This window comes from Capra hircus, chromosome 17 (genome assembly GCF_001704415.2).
Source record: "Capra hircus breed San Clemente chromosome 17, ASM170441v1, whole genome shotgun sequence".
Classification (NCBI taxonomy): Eukaryota; Metazoa; Chordata; class Mammalia; order Artiodactyla; family Bovidae; genus Capra; species Capra hircus.
This window is the reverse complement of record NC_030824.1, coordinates 9,064,143-9,072,063: the sequence shown is the minus strand read 5'-3', so window position 1 is coordinate 9,072,063 and position 7,921 is coordinate 9,064,143. Positions and strand designations below refer to the sequence as shown.

The following is a 7,921-nucleotide window of genomic DNA, read 5'->3' as shown; positions in this document are numbered from 1 at the left end:
CCCCTCGAGCCGCAACTAAGACCCGGTGCAGTCAAATAAACACATGGACTGTGCTGTGCTAAGTTGTTTCAGCCATGTCCGATTCTTTGGGACTCCATGGACTTTAGCCTGCCCAGGCTCCTCTGTCCATAGGATTCTCCAGGCAAGAGTACTAGAGTGGGTTGTCATGCCCTCCTCCAGGGGATCTTCCCGACCCAGGGATCAAATCTGTGTCTCTTATGTTTCCAAAGAACTTTGGCAGGCAAGTTCCTTATCACTGGTGCCACCTGGGAAGCCCAAACAAATACACAAATAAAAATAAATATTAAAAGAAAAAAAATAGACTCAGCCAGCTACTCCAAATCTTTGTGGACTCCTTTGCTGCTCCTCAGCCTCACCATGGCCTCCTCTGGTTTGCAAATACTGGAGATCATCCTGACGCTGCTTGGCTGGGTAAATGTCGTCGTGTCCTGCACCCAACCCCTGTGGAAGGTAAACGTTTTCATCAGCAATGGCATTGTGGTGGTCCAGGTGGTGTGGGAGGGGCTTTGGATGTTCTGCGTGGATGCAGTGCGAGGTGTACAACTTGCTGCTGGCGCTGCCCCAGGACCTGCAGGCTATCCGAACCCTCTGCATCATTTCTCTACCTGTGGTCCTGCTCGGCCTGCTGGTCTACCTCTTGGGAACAAAGTGCGGATTCCAAGGCTTGTCTGGTGCTCATCTTCCAGATCATCTTTGTCATCTCAGCAGTCCTGACCCTGATCACCGGGTGCTGGACAGCCCACACCATCATCTGGAACTTCTACAATGCCCTAGTGTCTGAGGCCCAAAAGCAGGAGCTGGAGGCTTCCATCTACCTGGACTAGGTGACTTCTGGCCTATTGTTGCTGAGTTGGGGGCCACTGTCCTGCACCTGCCCTCCTGGGGTAGGGGGTCCTAGGGCTCCAGTCATTATATGGCCTGATAGTCACCATCAGCCCACACATTTGGGGTTCTTCCAAGTGCCCCACTAAGAATTACATCTAATTCGAGTAGGGAAGTGGGGGTTCCTTTGACAGTGGAGCCCAAACCTTTGAGCTGGAGTCAAGGAGATGGTGATCCATGACAATTTGGGGGCTGTTTTTGCTTTTTATTGAGGGTGGGAGGGCAGTGGTTACTCCATTTGATAATCCACATGGGCTCTGTTACTGGCGTTTCTCAGCTTTGAATGATGGAGCTAAAAAGGTGATGCTTCTGAGTTTCTGTGTCACTCTCCACCCTGGACAACCCTATCTTAGAGGCCAGCCTGGAGCTTCGGGCCCCATGTGAAGGGTACTTGCTGTCCAGGTGCTCTCATCCTGTCCCCTGCTGATGCTGGCAGCAGGGCCTCCTCAGGTGTGTGTCATCGCAGCAGTCCTGACCCTGATCACCGGGTGCTGGACAGCCCACACCATCATCTGGAACTTCTACAATGCCCTAGTGTCTGAGGCCCAAAAGCGGGAGCTGGGGGCTTCCATCTACCCTCCTTAGGTGTGACACACACGCCTTCCCTTACTGGTCAAGTCTCTGGAACCCCCAGGGGCTCTTGAGCCTCAGAGAGCCTCCAGAAGGGCAGGTGACAAGTTACTGAAGACCTGCCCACAGCTGTGTCCTCTGATCTCTGGCTCCTGCACCCTGAGTCATGGCCCCCTGTACTAGCCCCTAACTCTCCTGTGCCCAGCCCCTGTGTACGTCTGCCCTGTCCTGCCCTCACTCACCAGTTTTACTCAATAAAGCATGTTTTGTTAAGTTAAAAAGAAAAAAAAAAAATAGATGGACTTCCATGGTAGTCCAGTGCTTAAGACCCTGCCTTCCACTGCAAGGGGGTATAGGTTCCATCCTTGGTTGGGGAACTAAGATCTCGCATTCTACACAACTTTAACTTCTTACAAATGGGTTACTTTTATAAGCACACACACACACAAAGAATCAAAATTTCTCCCTCTTCTCCCGATCTGCACAAAATGTATTGATGAGAGAATCCTAAGTCAGACTTTTATACTTGCTGACTGCTTTGTATGCCTTGTTGGTTGAGTAATCTGGCATAATATAGTTTTCTTTTTTACCCTATTTTTCAGTTTTATTGAAGCATAATTTACAAGCCCAGCAGCCATTTTAAGTGCACAGTGCAGTTTTGACATCTGTAACTATGACTACAATCAAGATAGAGTTCCGGTCATTCTTCTCCGTCTACACTGCTCACCCAGACCCTGGCAGCCCATGTGATGCTTTGTAGACTTCAGAGTGAAATTCCATAGAAGTAGAATCACACAGTATGTCCACTTCTGTGTCCAGTCTCTTTCCCTCAGCATAATGTTTTTTGATGTTCACCTATGCTATTGATCATATCAAAAATATATTCCCTTTCATTGCCTAGTAGCTTTCCATTGAGCTTCTCCTGTGACTCAGTTAGTAAAAACTCCACCGGCAATGTGGAAGACCTGGATTTGATCTCTGGGTTGGGATGATCTCCTAGAAGAGGGCATGGCAACCCACTCCGGTATTCTTGCCTGGAGAATCCACATGGAGAGGACCCTGATGGAGTGCAGTCCATGGGGTCACAAACAATCGGACATGACTGAGCAACTCAGCACAGCACTAGCTTTTCATTATACGGATATACCACAATTTGTGTTGATAGAATTGATTCCAGTTTTTCATTAATAAAGATAAAGCTGCTAGAAACATTCTGTACAGACCTTTTGGGAGGACCTATGTTGTTTTTTATTAATTTTTTTAATATTTACTTATTTGGCCACATAGTGTCTTTAGTTGCGGCATGTGGGATCTTAGTTCCCCAACCAGGGATGGAACCCCAACCTCTTCCTTCATTGGGAGCTCAGAGTCTTAGCTAATGGATCACCAGGAAAGTCCAGGACATATGTTCTTATTTCTCTTGGATTAATACTAAGAAGTGGAACTGTTGGATCATATGGTAAGTCTATGTTTTAATCTTACAAGAAGCTGCCAAACTGTTTTCCCAAAATGACTGTACCATTTAACATTCCCCCCAGCAGAGTATGAGAGTTCCAGTTGTTCCACATACGCACCAACTTGATATAATTATGCTTTGAATAAATAAACAAAAGAATAGCACGCTCCTATCTCCTGGAAACAACTCACTTTCTTCCCCTGTATGGGTGACCCAGAAGTTCCTCTGAATTCAGAGTTTAAAATGGGAGGCATCATCCAGGTTACCAAGGAATAAAATAGAAATAATGACAAGCTCCAAGTTCACCTAACTCCCAGGGATGTCTTTTACTGGCCTGTATCCAGCAGCAGAAATTTAAAAAAGTTTATCCAACATTTTATTGCTAACCAAAAGAGGCAGGTAGCGTGGGGTGATTTACAGCAACAGCAGAAAGGGTTTAGGTGAGACTTGTTTACTAGGCAACAATCCGTAAAAGACGATTAGATGCAGTTCCCCTTCAGCTCAGTTCAATCACTCAGTCATGTCTGACTCTTTGCGACCCCATGGACTGCAGCCATGCCAGGCTCCCCTGTCCATCACAAAGTCCCGGAGCCTTGTTTACTAGGAGACAATCTGTAAAAGAGGATTAGATGCAGTTCCCCTTAGGCAGTATTTCTCCAACTACAGTTTAAGAAGCTTCCTCCCCTCCCACCCACTTGTGCCAGGATCATTTGGGGGCTTGTTGAAGAATTGCAATATTTGATGCCAGACTACTCCTCATCTCTCATACATGCAAACACCACTCGGCTTTATAGATGCTGAATTTTGGGGAACAGGACCTGAACTTTTCCCTTCCTGGTTCAGGCAGATGCAGCACTGACCGGAGTGGAATTTTGTTAAAGCCCTCGGGATAGGTATTGCCTTGCTGGTCCTGGCTCTGCCAAACTCAAACTGTTGGATCACATGGTAAGTCTATGTTTAAATTTTACAGGAAACTACCAAACTGTTTTCCCAAAGTGATTGTACCAGGATGGGGAAGTGGAGGTCCCTCTCTTCTAGCTAAAGCTGTCTGAGAAGCCAGAATGGACTTCCCCCACCCAAGCACTTGCCTGACTTTCCCAGTTCACAAACACTGTCCGCCTCCCCCATCCTTACCCTTCTCAGCCTCAGCCCCAGCTCAGGGTTAGGGCTTTTCCTAGCAGAATGAAGCTTTTCCTTGTGTCTTCAGCAGGCACCCTCGCTCTTCCCTTCCTTGCACATGCACTTGGCAGTAGCTGTCTGGAGTCACATATTCCTGGCCTGGTGCCTCACCCAGACTCTGACACATAGAAGGCGCTCAATTCATACTTGCGGGATTACAGCAAGGTGTTCCTGATGGTCATCTCTGATCTGTAGAAGTTGCTGATTTTCTTTATGAGCTGCTTCATATGAAATGTTATAGTTTCATTTTTGTTTGGCCAAAATCAAATTTGTTTTCATTGAGTTGAATTCCGTTTTATTCTCAGCCATTCCATTTTCCCTTCCCTCAGGTCTTCCCCAGCTTCATCCATTTTCAGGTACCCGGTCCCACCTGCCTGCATGCTTAGTCTCTCTGATGCTTTTTCAGATACACTGAGGGGCAACTCTGCCACTGAGCAAGTCCCCGGACAACGGGGGACTATCTTAGCTAGTTTTGCTTTTTTTTTTTTTTGGCCACACAGCACAGCATGTGGGATCTTAGTTCCCTAGGGATCAAACCTGTGCCCACTGCAGTAAAGAAAATGGAGTCTTAACCTCTGGAATGCCAAGGAAGTCCCTCTGTTTGTTTTTCTTGAAGTATAATTGATTTACAATGTTGTGCCAATGTCTGCTGTAAAGCAAAGCGACTCAGTTATACATATATATACATTCTTTTCATTATGGTTTATCCCAGGAGATTGGATAGAGTTCTCTGTGCTATGCAATAGAAACTTTTTGTCAATGGGACAATATAGTTTTGATTTGTTTTAATTTGTATTGAGACCAACGACACAATAAAGTGCAGAAATCTTAAGGGTATAGTGCAGTGAATTTTTCATAACAGCTCTCCTGGGATATAATTCATATATTAATACAATTCACTCAATTAAACTTTTCGTGGTGTTTAGTATATTCACAGAGTTGTGCAACCATCACCACAATTAATTTTAGAATATTTTTGCTACCTCAAAAGGAACTTTTGAGCTCATGAGTTGTCACTCTCTATTTCTCCCTTTTCTCCACTCTGGGCCTGGAAATCACTACTCTGTGCTGGACATTCATAGGAATGGAATCGGACAATATGTACATTGTTGTGACTGGCTTCTTTCACTCAACATGATGTTTTTGAGATTTATTTATGTTGTAGCATGGGTCAATACTTCATTTTTTTTTTCTGCTGAATGATATTCTTTTATGATGGATATACCAATTCTGTTTTCCAATTGTTAGTCGATGGACGTGTGGGTTTGTTATGACCTGAATTATGTCCTTCAAAAATTAGGGAACTATACTCAAGAACCTATTAACAATGTATAATGTAATAACATATAAAGAATTTTAGAAAGAACACATTCACTAGTGGCTCAGTGATAAAGAATCCACTTGCCGATATAGGAGATGTAGATTTGATCCCTGGGACAGAAGATCCCCTGGGGAAGGAAATGGCAACCCACTCCAGTATTCTTGCCTGTAGAATCCCACGGCCAGAGGAGCCTGGGGGGCTACAGTCCATGGGGTCTCTAAAGAGTCAGACATGAACGAGCGACTGAACAACAATGAATACACATGTGTATATACATATATATCTATAACTGAATCAATTTGCTGTACACCAGAAACTAACACAACACTGTAAGTCATCTGTATTTCAATAAAATAAAAAATAAAATATTCACATGTTGAAGTCCTAATTTCAAGCACTTAAAAATGTGATTGTATTTGAAGACAGGGTCTTTAAAGAGGTAATTAAGTAAAGTGAGGATGGGCCCTAATCCAACTGACTGGTTTCCTTAGAATAGGAGGAAATAGGGACACAGACACACAGAGAGAAAACTATGTTAGAATACAAGGAGGAAACAGTCAAGTAGAAGCCAGTGAGAGAGGCCTCAGAAGAAACCAACTCTGTTGACACTTTGATCTCTGTCTTCTAGCCTTCAGAATGGTGAGAAAATAAATTTCTATTTAAGGCATATAGTCTATGGTACTTTGCTCCAGCAGCCCTGAAAGTGAAAGTGTTAGTCACTGAGTCGTGTCTCACTCTTTGCCACCCTATAGACTATAGCCTGCCAGGCTCCACTGTCCATGGAATTCTCCAGGCAAGAATACTGGAGTGGGGAGCCATGTCCTCCTCCAGGAGATCTTTCCCACGCAGGGATCGAAGCCAGGTCTCCCGCATTGCAGGCAGATTCTTTACTGTCTGAGCCACCAGGGAGCACCTAGCAAACGAATAAAGGGTTGTCTCCGCCTGTTGGCTACAACGAATAACGCTGCTATGAACAACGTTTGGGATTTTGTTTTGTTTTGTTTTTTGTTCTTGGCCATGCCACATGGCATGTGGGATCTTAGTTCCCCAATCAGGGATGAAACCTACACCCTCTGCAGTGGAGGAGCAGAGTCTTAACCACTGGAACCGCCAGGGAAGTCCCTGAATATTTGTATACAGGTTTTTGGTGTAGACATATGTTCTCATTTTGCTAGGAGAAATTCTACCTAGAAGGGGAGTTTACACGATGAATTTTTACATATGTTTACATGCCTGTTACCACCACCTAGATCAAGAAATAGAATATTTCCAGCTCCAGTGGGTTCTTTTAGGCTCTTTCCCCATTTAACCCTATTCCCTATTCCTACAGGATAACCAGTCTTCTGACTTCTATCATTGTTTTGTGTTCTCACCACAAAAAAGAAATAATAATTGTGTGAGATGATAGAGGTGTTAGCAATTGCTAAGGTGGTAATCATATTGCAATATATGAATGCATCAAATTAACAAGTTTTATACCTTAAATTTATATAATATTTTATGTCAAAGAAGTTTTACCTGTTCCTGTATATCATGTAAATAACTTATTATATACCCTTCAGTGTCCGACTTATTTCATGCAATATTTGATTTTATATTTCATATTTCATGCAATATATTCACTCATGTTCTCACATATAGCCTTAGTTTGTTCATTATCATTTCTGCATAGCATCCCAAATAAATTTTGAGCATATCACAATTTATTAACCCATTCTACAGTTGATGAACATTTGGTTTGCTTCTATTTTGTTGAAGAATGAATTTCTAGTTCTTTGATTAGATATGACATTCATTTCAGTTAGATGTGCACTCAAGCGTGGCATTCCTGGGCAAACCTGTAGGATATGCATTTATCGGTTATATAAGTTCCAGCCATCCATGTATTCATAAATATCTCCACTTCTCATGAGTTGGTAATTCTCAAGTATTTATGGTTAGCCTTTGCTTCCCCACCCCCTCCACTAACCTCTTAATTTCCACCGATGAGTTTTGGGTTCTTTCTCCTTCTATCTCTGAATGATCCCGGGAGCTGGCCCATTAGTTGGTCACCTTATGATTACCTGGAGGTACTTAGACAATTGACAAGCTGGGAAGGGGAAATAAGGCCTTTGGCAGGGAGTAAAGGGGGAGGTTGCCATTTGGAATGACTTTTCCCCTTTGGCCATGCCACAGGGCTTGTGGGATCTTAGTTCCCTGACCAGGGATTGAACCTGGGCCCTCGGGTCTTAACCTAAGCCCAGGGTCTTAACTACTGGATTACCAGGGAATTGCCAGGAGGTTGCTATTAGGGAGTCATCCTAGTGTCTGCTACAGGAAGTGCACTCATACTCACCAACCCTGTCAGTGAAGGTAGAACTTTCAGGGTAGTCTTTAAACAATCCTTTTTGTTTGATATTTTCCACATGCTCATAGGTATATTCATCTATTATGGAAGAAACACTTGCGAAAACACTGGTAGAAAATAGTCTCCTAGTCAAGGCGCCAGGCCG

General features: G+C 43.9%; 1 pseudogene; it reads left to right on the top strand.

Annotated features, from left to right (window-relative positions):
- On the top strand, nucleotides 379-943 carry LOC102168285 (annotated as a pseudogene).